The sequence below is a fragment of the Zonotrichia leucophrys genome, chromosome 4 (genome assembly GCF_028769735.1).
Source record: "Zonotrichia leucophrys gambelii isolate GWCS_2022_RI chromosome 4, RI_Zleu_2.0, whole genome shotgun sequence".
In the NCBI taxonomy this organism is placed as follows: domain Eukaryota; kingdom Metazoa; phylum Chordata; class Aves; order Passeriformes; family Passerellidae; genus Zonotrichia; species Zonotrichia leucophrys.
Window position 1 is genome coordinate 19,636,159 of NC_088173.1, and position 10,959 is coordinate 19,647,117.

Genomic DNA, 10,959 nt, shown 5'->3' on the forward strand with positions numbered 1-10,959 from the left:
TCCAGGAATGCAAAGGCAGACTGCAGAAAGTCTTATAGGTGCTGGTAGTCTTGGGATCTCAAATGGTATTTGCTTCCCTTTATCTGCCTCTCTTTGAAGGAAGGCAACTCATAACCCTGTAAATTCCCAAAAATGGATTAATGTGCCTCCTGAAGTTATTTTAAAACAACAGACTCAGTTTGGGAATCTGAACAGTGCATGGCAGGATGATAAAAAATTAAGATGGTTTCTGAGAGACACATGCTTGTGACTTAAAGTTTGCAAAAAATTTAAGTTCCCATCATTGCTGATATATCTTAATTTTGTAGGAAAAAAATATTTTACTGGAAAATGCTCAGATTTCTTCATTAGAGGAACTTAATTCACACTAAATACTTTCTGGGGATTCAGTCCATATTGAGTTAAAAAGACATGAAAGTTCAGACTATTGTCATAAAAATATTGGAGATGAGGAGCACATGCAAATGTTTGGAGTTCATAACATCCAACTGGAAAGAAAAAATTTTATATCAATGCACAAAATCATTTTTATTTGATAACATGGATTCACTTAATGGAGCATAGTGAGGAAGATAAATTGATACCTCCCAATTTTTAACCTCTTATTCCATTCATTATCTTTCTTTGATTTCCAGTAAGTATAATGATGCTCATGCTTTCACATGTATCTTTATTAAGTTCTTTCCAAGAAAGGGAAAATCCACCAATCATCCCAAATGCTGAAATTGCTCAACTGATTTTTACATTTTTCATATCATCCAGAATTACTAAGAATGTTAATTATTGATAAAGGCTTGATTATTCTTTGATTACTCTGCCAAGATGTGGTATAAAATACAAGTCCATGTATTTTATGGCATATTGTAAGGGAATTGGTTTTAATGATATCTTCATGTTCCAACATGTGTATTTCATTACTAAGCTTTATTTATTAGCATTTTAATATGACCATTATTAATAAAACTCCTGGGTTATGTACATGAATAAGGAAATTACTACTGCATAGTTTTCTGAGGCACCTGAAATGATGGTACACTTTTATGTCTTGCAAAATTTCAAATATCAGCATTGGATCTGGCTGTGCAAATCATAAAGCTCTTCCTCACTGTCACTTACTATCATGTCAATATCTGTTTTAATAAATGACATATTGAAAAATATGCAGTCTGCAAAAGTAAGTATACTCCTCAGAACATGCTTTATTGGGTAGAGAGCTAAAACTCTCTTATCCTCTGTGGCCCTGATGATCTGACTTTCTGAAAATTAGGGTTTGGCTTTGGGGAGTTTTCCCCTTGGAGCTGTAAGAGATTTCCCCTGAATCTGTAGGTTCAAAGCTGAGATGAGAATCGGATGCAAGCCTGTGACTTTCTGCATGCTCTGATGGAAGGGTATTATGCATAAAATGAAAACAGTAAGCTCCTTAAATTGTTGTTCTAACAAAAGATTCAGCACTCACTGCCTGAAACAAGTCTCATTCCCTTTCACATTGAATACATTTTTAGAGCAATGTTAAACTAGCTTGAGTGAAATGACTATTGTTATTGACTGATAAAACAATGCTAGTTTAATTTATCTGCTTGTTTATTACAGTCATATTATGAAGATGACATTTATGTATCAGCTTTGATTTGAACAAATAACTTTGACATTCAGCAACAAAAGGTCAATCTCTCAGTTATGCTTTGAAGTTTAGAATTCTGTTGTTCAAATACAAACTTCCTCCTCTTTACTTGCACCCAGTTTTGTACTACAGGATAGGAATAACCAGGTGAAATAAAAAAAACATTGCATGCATTTGGTGGTGGGATAGTCATGTGTTTCCTATAATTTGCCCATTATCCTTTAAAACCAAGAAAAGGAGACATTACAATCTAATTTAGCAAAGGGAAAAGGCCATCAATATCCATTGTGTAAGCATGAAAACTGGCTTTGACATTTTTCTTCCCATTTTTACGATTCTCTTTTCACAGACAAATTCTCATCTGAAATACCCACATCTCACTAAATCCAAATACTTGTACCCTGAATAATTAAAAAGTCTATCATAATCTCCTTTTCATAATATCCTATGCACTGCAAAAGTGTCACATCTCACTTTGTAAAAACAATTAAAAATATAAGAGAAGCAGATGGTGTGGCATTTTGAAGGTGGTAGACTGCAAAAAGATACTGAGTTCATTCACAGGGTTGCCTTGTTCAATTAAAAAAGATGCCTTGTTAATCCCAGTGATCTCTGTAGGACTGATGATCTCACGCTTCACATTTGAATATGCACACATAATCACTTTAATAGTCTTCCAAAAGCTGAGATGTTACATTCTTGAAGGAAAGCTAAGGATTTCTGTACTGTAGCATAACACAAGAAATGTATCTTGAACAGAAATTAGGATAATGGCTGACATTCAACAGTCTTTGGACCAGAATTCCCTTTTGATTTCTGAAGACAAAATCATGATCCACTACTGATAAATTCTGACTTAGAAAAACTGGAAAAGTTCTTCTAGACTGAAGGAGAGTAACTGAAAGCCCTGAGACACAAATGTCTGGATATATCATTGCATTTTGAGCATATGTCTAGGTATTCCTAGGCACTTTAAAGCTGATTTAGCTTTTATTTTTTGATCACTTTCTAGATGAAAAAAAAATAAAAAATCTGTGCTTTAGAGCAATAGATACCATGCAAAGAACACTTTCTGTGGATATAGATATTTAATTAATTGAGAGCTTTAGTTTTGCAGTTGGAATATAGGGCTAGAAAGCTGGCATTCTTCAATTCTTAGTGAGTTTTTTGCTCTGGCTCACCTTTTCTTTACAATGGGAAAGAAAGCTCATAGTTCAAAGTGTCAAATGAAAATGAATCTATTAGAATAATACTGCTGACTGCTAGTGTTAATGACTTCCCTTGTTTCTCTCTAACGCTGAGGCTATTAATTGTCTGCCAATTTTGTCTTGCCTGTTTTCAAATATCGCCAGCTTTTGCTGAAACAATGTGGAAAATGTTCCCATTAGGAACAGGAAACAAATAGTCCATGCTAACCATATTTTTTTCTTTAATTATTTCATCATGTATTATATTTCCAAAGCCTGCTGGCTTACAAGTACGTAAATTCATGGCACTCATTTAAAGATCAATTTCTAGTCTCATACCTCTGTGAATGAAATGTATTATGTATTTCCTGATTTATGAGTCTTGTTCAAACTATGCTTTAAAGACAGAACCAGGATTTTCTTGCTGCTTCTGTCACCAGACTGTCCTTTCCCCTAGAAAAAAAAAAAAAGTATATATATATATATTTATTTTTTTTTTTTCAGTCAGAAGGATACCTTAAAATTATGTATTATGTATGTATTATGTAATTATGGCTGAACAGTTTAACAAATGTGGGGGCTAGGCTCCATTTGTTTTGTACTAAATTAATTGGGATAGCCCAAAACCCCACTCCTGTACCTTCAGGTGGAGCTGTGCAGGTGCCCACTGAAGCAGAAGCACAGAAAATTTCAGCCTGGTCACTGCTTTAGTATAATGGGAAGCTAAAGGTAACAAATGGAAAGAAGCCTTGCTACAAAAGGCAGGCACACAGAGCAGGGCAGTTGTGTGTTATTTGGTGGCAGCCAGCTGGTTAATCAGCACAGATGTGTTGGCTACTCACTTTGTAGATTTACAGCTCTCAGCTGCAGAATGTGCTGATTCTTCCTCACTGAAGTGGCACAAGAAGGTAGAGGGAGGGGAAAAAGGAAGCTGAAGGTAAGAAATAAAGGATCAAAGGGCACAAAGCTATAGGGAATTAGGCTTTATTACAGTCACTATACCTAAAACAATTTATCCAGCTGTGATACAAGGCTGAAACGGTCCCAGACCCTTGCTCTGGGTTTGCATTGAGAGGCAGTGAGCCTGTGGAGATGCTGAGAGCAGGATAACAATGTCAGATACTTCACATTAATACTTGCTATCTACTTTGCCCTGCCAGTCTCCTACTAAAGCAATCTTCTGACTTGGAATTTGGCTTTTGGATTTTTCCATAACCTCACATACACTGTGTGCTGGCAAGAGTGTGCTCTATAAGGACATAGTAATAGAAACTTGAACTGTTTTGTATTATAAAGGTACTGTACTCTGTAATTACAATATACTGACAAAGTATGTGCATGCAATTCTTCCAGTTCTTTATGTAGTGATCAGGTTGGCTTAGATACTTACCTAGTTTTATATTGTGAAGTTTCTCCTTTCAGTAAGGAGGGAGAAAGTTATTTTTATATTCACTGAAACATAAATAATCCTGTGCTTATCCAGGGACAGAAAGCTTTGGATTTTATTGTTTGCTATAGGGATTTCATCTCAGGTCATCATCATGGAAAATTTATGAGATGCTTCAAGTGCTGTATCTCAAGGTCACCTGAAAAATGTCTTCATTTGATTTGGAAGTATCACTTGTCTGTTTAATAATTTTAATTAGTGTGTTTATTGACATCGTGACATACAGAGATCCTTGGCAGCAAAATCTGAAATTTGGTGGGTATTAATCTGTATGTGTTTTTTTGAGGGCACCACAATAGCATGAGAGTTGTGATTACACAAACTGAATGTAGTCAAAGCAAATCCAGAAAACATCACTGCCCCAGAAAAGATAAGTGAGATTTGTTCCATTTGAGCCCACTGGAAAAAGACTGCATAGTAGATACTGTGCAGTCATAAATTTGCAATGTGTAGCCTTTGTGACTGGAGGGATAGATATTCAGTACCTGTTATTACCTGATAAAGTCATAAATATGTATGGATCCATTTTATGTGATAATTGGAGAATCTAGTTTTAGCATCTGCCTTTTACCTGATAAACAAACTTTATTATTTTAAATAAAGGCAAAGCAATAATTTACAAGCTATAGGCTCCATGAAGAGGTGAAGCAAAGGTAAGAAAAGGGAGGAAGAGAAGCAGTGTTTTAGATACACATCCACTGTTACAGAAGGCTATGCAAACAGGAACTACATGTGCTATTCTTCTATATTTTTTTGAAAATACTCCTGTCTGCTTTTTGAGTACATTTGTAAACAATTGGACTAAGCTTAATTTGAAATAAAATGGATTTATGGACAAATATGGCCATACCAAATATGTTTATTGAATGGATGAACTTTGAGTGCAACCTGGATACCTGATTTGTATAGCCCACCTCTGGTGGAAAATTGGATCAATATATTCTGATCATCCATTGTCACAATGGTCAGACAATAGTCAATATACAAATAATTAGAAAATCTAAGTCAAGAATTGCTATTTTATGTTATAGTCTTAGTCTTGGGCCATAACTATTTCACTAAGTGCAAAATATTTGGAGTCCTCACTTTTCCTTCCAATCAGCTGCAGTGGGAGATACTCATGGGGAATTCAGATTTCTTTGCCAGATGATAAGATGAGAAGTAGTTTTAAAAGGTACTGCCTATTTTCAGAGCTTTTAAACTCCTACTGCTGTTTATCAATATAAATTACTTTTAGTGTCTTGTAAGTGCCATTTCCTTAAAAATTGTTCTATGATGAGGAATATATCTTCGCAAGATGGCCCTATAAAACACAGAAGTATAGTTGTGAGAAATGGAGAATGATGTGTAAAATAAATAAATATTTTCTGTATGTTGGAAAAGTACAGGAAGAAATCCAGAGAGCCCAGAAGATTTTTGGATTTTGAGTCTGTGCTGTCACTTGCTTTTTAAAAAAAAATTTCCTGACTGTTTCTGATGTAGAAAAGCATTCTGGTACCATTGACATTCCTGCACCTTCTTCCTTTGAACTCCTATTTTGGTTGCAACTGTTTCAACCTCTGCTGCTGTCTTCCCACAGACCTGTTGACTGCACACATTTGCTCCTGCCTGGTGCTCTTTTCAGTTGTCCTCATCTCCCCATTGGTTGCAGCCCTTTATTCCTGCTGAGAAAATCGGGCAGATGGGCTGTGTGACATAAAAGCCTTGATTCTGAGTGGAAAGGGGTGCTGCTTGAGTCTTATGGGAGGAATGGAGTGCTTTATTTACATGGCTCATGGGAAACACATCCTACACCTGATATTCATAGGTTAAGGTCCAACCTATGGATGTACCTAGAATTAATTTGACACGATACTCCTACCTTTATTTTTCAAAGTGTTTGGAGCCACTCATGGAAATCTGGTTGTTTAATAAGCTATAAAGATAAATTCATTATTTCATTCTTTGAAAGAATAAATGTTTATTTATCTGAATAAATTATCTATTCTTTAAATGGCTTTCATAATGCAGATGTGAAGAAAGGATGATAATTTCTTTGCCTTGTTGAGTAGCAAGGTAGTAGCAAAAACTTTTTTTTTCCCACAACATACGTTTCTCAACAATGTGTGTCCTTCTGTCACTCTTTCTTCCTTCTTTTTATGTGGGCAGCCTGAGGATAAATGGCCAAAGCAGAGGTGTGCCATTTCCCCTGAGTGACAAATCCCTGAGAGTCCACTGCCAGCTGAAATGGCTCTGTCTTGAGGTAGCTCGGGGTTTCCTCACTTGAGATTATTATAATTAACTCCCTGATGATGCTACCACCCCTCTCCTCTGTCATATGAGGCTGCTCTTATATGAGGTCCCTCAAGGCTGTTCCTGCACCTGGCTGGCTGGAGACAGGCAGGCTGCAGGAGTATAAGATGTAACATGTTCTCCTTTCTCATGAAAATCCAAAGCAGGATTCTTACAGAATTAGTACTCAGCTTCATGTTTTGCATTATTTACATAAATAATTAAAAAAAAATAATTACAAGGTGATTACTGATAAAACTCACGAAAGACACAGAAAAACTAGAAACAATAATTAAAAGAGGCAGATGGTTAATGTGAATTTGTGACCAGGTGTTTTATTGGAACCATAGACAAGTCATATATAAGGACAAGGGATTCAGCCCACAAATTTAGAGACCCTGTCCATGAAAGGAGTGACTTTGCAACTATTTAGGTTTTGTAAAGCGCCTATATTGGTACCTTAGTTCAGATGAAGAACATGCTTTTAAAATCTGTTTCCCAATCATGCCATTGAGACACATCCAGTCTGAGAGACCAGCCTGGGTATAGTCCAAAGTAATTCCTACCAGAAAAGGATGCAGTGTGGGCATGCAGCTGCATGACAGTTCTCTGAGTGGCCTGATAGCAAATAGAGTTGCTGTGTAAGGCAGTCTGTAGGATAATACATTATTTTGCAAATAGGTGTGGGTATATTTATGGTCATATGACCAGGATATTGAACACAGTTCTAGTATCCATAGTTTCAAAGGAATACAATGATACAATCAGAAACTGTGAGGCTGATACAAAAATATATCTTGGAGTAAAAGAGCTAGGCATCCGGATCTGCAAAGCGGTGGGGTTTTTTCTTTGATTCATGTCCTAAAAAATTTTATTTTTTGGACTAAGAAGCTTTTTAACAGACTTGGCAAAAGGTGTGCTGCAAAATAATGATTAGAAGATAGGCAAATTTAAATTACCTATATTCATCACTTTTCTTTTTTTTTTTCATACTGGGGATTATCAGTCTTTGGCACAAGCTCCCATGGAAGGCCATGATTTTTTCATCGCTTGATCTCCCCAGATCAGGACAGAATGCCCTCCTGGGCCTCATAGTCTAGCTAAACCCAAATTACAGATCCTACCTAGTACAGGAGAACTGTGGTACACACTAGGTCAAGCTAAACAGTATCAAACAAATAGTCCTTTCCAGCCCTAAAATTCATGAATCTGTGTAGTTAAATTTATATGTGACAACCTTTTACAAAACTGACTCTTCATTTTCAGTCACCTCATTACTCCGAGTTATCTGTCACCTGTGCTGTCTAGTTTCCAGCATGCTTTTGTTTCTGAATTAGTAAATCTCTGTCCTGAAAATTCTCAAGACTCTTTTTCCAGGCAGTGCTTTATGCAGATAAGGCATTCTACAAACAAAAGAGCGCAATGCTCTTGTGACAGGTGGTGCTGTGATGTAACCTTAATTAATCAAACATGCTGCTTGGGATTTTTTCCAGAGAGCCTTACAAGGGCACTCAGTAGCTGAGGGTGTGGGTGGCAGAAATGTGATTAAAAGGAGATCTGATATTATTTCCATTTCTCTCATTATTTAAAAGACAATAGATTTTTCCTTTAATTTTATCTCATTATATTTTCAGCACCTAATAAGCCTATACAATTTTAAACTTTTCTGCTACAATCTACCATAGGATTTTAAATTTTATTTTCTCCCCAACCCCATCATCCCAGCCTGGGGAATGAGATGAGGGCCAGCAGCTGCATTTTTTTCTTTAGGAAGCTATAATGCTCCTTATGTTAGCATGGAATGGCAGTTGATGTATGAAATGAAGATAAAAGATTATGTTGACTCTGATAGGGGTTTTGCCACACTGTTTAGAGAGAAATGCTTTTTATTCTGACATCTAAACACTGGTGACTTAATGAATCTTGGAGACCGGGCCATTGATGATGGGAGCAAGTCAAGGCATTTTCCATTCTTAGATCTAGTTTTGAGTGATTTAGTAGAGGTGCTATAAGCAGAACTTGATCTAGGAACAAAATTTATTAATAGAGGGCCATATATTAGAGCACAGTGCTAATAATGCCAAGGTTGTGGGTTCAATTCACTTAAGAGCTGTACTTGATGATTCTTCTGGGTCCCTTCCAACCCAGACTATTCTGTGATTCTGTCTCTGATCTGTAGCTCTCTGTAGATTACTAGACATTTATAGTAGAATACTAAAGAGCTCAAATGGACCAAATTCTCAAAACAATGAATAAGAAAAATATTTACTTCAAAAGTTTAATGGCATATAACATGAGTAAGAGAAAAGAAACTATTCAGATACAACACAAAACATCTGTATGATGCATTAATATAAAATATGTGCAGTTGGTACACATATAAATAATTTAAAAATAAATATATTTGTTTAAATACAACAGTTAAACTCATTTTGAAGACCAGTAATAAATAGTTAACTTTTTAGAGCAGAAAAATCTGTATTTAATCTGTGCTTAAAAGAGCTTTTGGACACTGCAGACAGAATCACCTGCATGGATGCACACTCAGCACCTGGGGAGAGCATCCTGGTGCTGAATCCTCATTTTACTGTCTTTTATAATGGTACAATGATTTTAATCTATATGAGGTAATCCAATATGCTAGCCTTTAGCATTTTAATCCACATTATTTTAGACTTAAGGCTACTTTTTGTGCAAACTTATTTGCCTGATTTTTGCCTGTCTGCTTCTCACAGAACCACCTGTCTCTAGGATCTCTGACTTTTCCGTTCTCTAATTCTCAAGTAAAACTAAGAGGATTTAGACTGTTTTTATAGCAGCTTGTGCAGACTTGTACACACTAATTTACTTTCTTTTTCTATCTCCAAGTAGTTATCAAACGTTATTTCTAAAATTACCTTAAACTAAACAGTGTGTAGATTTGCATGTGATCAAACAACTGAATGAATGATGAGTAAATGGTAGCTTTATACCTCTTCTGCTGAGTAGAAATATTCAAATAACAGATGTAAACCAAACAGGAAACAAAGTCCTTCAGATATATCAGTCAGAAGTCAATGATATTAACCGATGGCTTTTATTTGCTCTCCTTTAGGGTGATATGTAAAGTCAGAGAAAATCTTTTTTAAAAAGCTATTTAGAAGACAGTTGTTGGGGGTTTGTTTTTTCTTGATGGAAGCTCAAAAACTACAATTAATTGCTGAAGTGCTTTATTAGTATTCTTACTTACTGTGTGTGATGTGTTGTTTTATGTCCTGCAAATTAATAGCATCAAGGCCAATTGCTTGGAGACAGCATAAGTATTTCTGTGTGTAGAAATGAAAGGAGCTCTGGGAATATATGAAGAATAGGTTTAATTAAGTAGGGAGAAGTAGGGAATGATATGCATTTAATTTAAGACATTATAGAAAATGCCTCGCTTCATGTGCTGGCAGCCATGGAAGCAGCTATCCTGTTAAAGTGAACCTGCTGTCCAATTCCCTCTTGTATTCTCAACCAAGCACATTTTCAGCTCAAAACCAATTCAACAAGTGGGAATAAATTTTGTCAGGAGATTGAGGCTTATATTATTTTTTATTCCAGTTGATTCTACACAATTCCCTCCATAAGCAGACATGTTTCTCTCCTGAATCAGTTACTGTAAATCTGATAAAAAAGCTTTGAGTGGTATAAACTGTGCTGCTCTTCACCCTACCCCATGCCAAGTATCTCTGTCATAGTCACTTTCCTCACTTCTCAAATGGGTGTGAGGGGAAAAAGTCCTAAAAAACCCAGTGCTCTAAGTGGAAAAGTAATACGAGTTTCTTTACAAACATTCTACTGCGTTAAGATAATTTTGAGCCTATTCTGCAAAGTGATACAGTCTGATTCTGATGAAAGAGGCATCTATGAAGCTCCTCATCCTGACATGCAGCCAGGTGTGAGCAGCTCCCCAGGAACACTGAAGCAAGGCATTTGTGTTCTTTTGAGAGTCAGGGACATAAGTCACTGCTGCAGGTATGTGCTTCTCCTTCTTATTGTGCTCTACCAAAATACCATGGTCAAGTGATGCAGCAGACAGCTGAGGTTGCTTTGGGGAAGTTCATTGCAGGGTTTTAATAATAAAAAAATTTATGAAGAGGTGTAGCTTAACAGTTATGAAGGCACATCTTAACACCTGTTATGCTTGTTGTGCTTATAGAAATGTGTAATGAGTACTCTTAACAATCAAGATTAATTTCTTACTTGAAGTGTAATGAGCTACCTAAAACTTTGCTGCTGATCAGTGTCTGCTTATTTTTATTATGCAGCACTGCTCACATGCAGTCCTTATTTCCCAGTTCAGAAACAGACTTTAAACATCAAATATATGGATTTTTCTCCTGTTTGTCTTAGAAGGACCAATAGAAACAGAGCAGAAAGGTTCAAAGCCCTTGACTCTTTTTTGTCTTTAA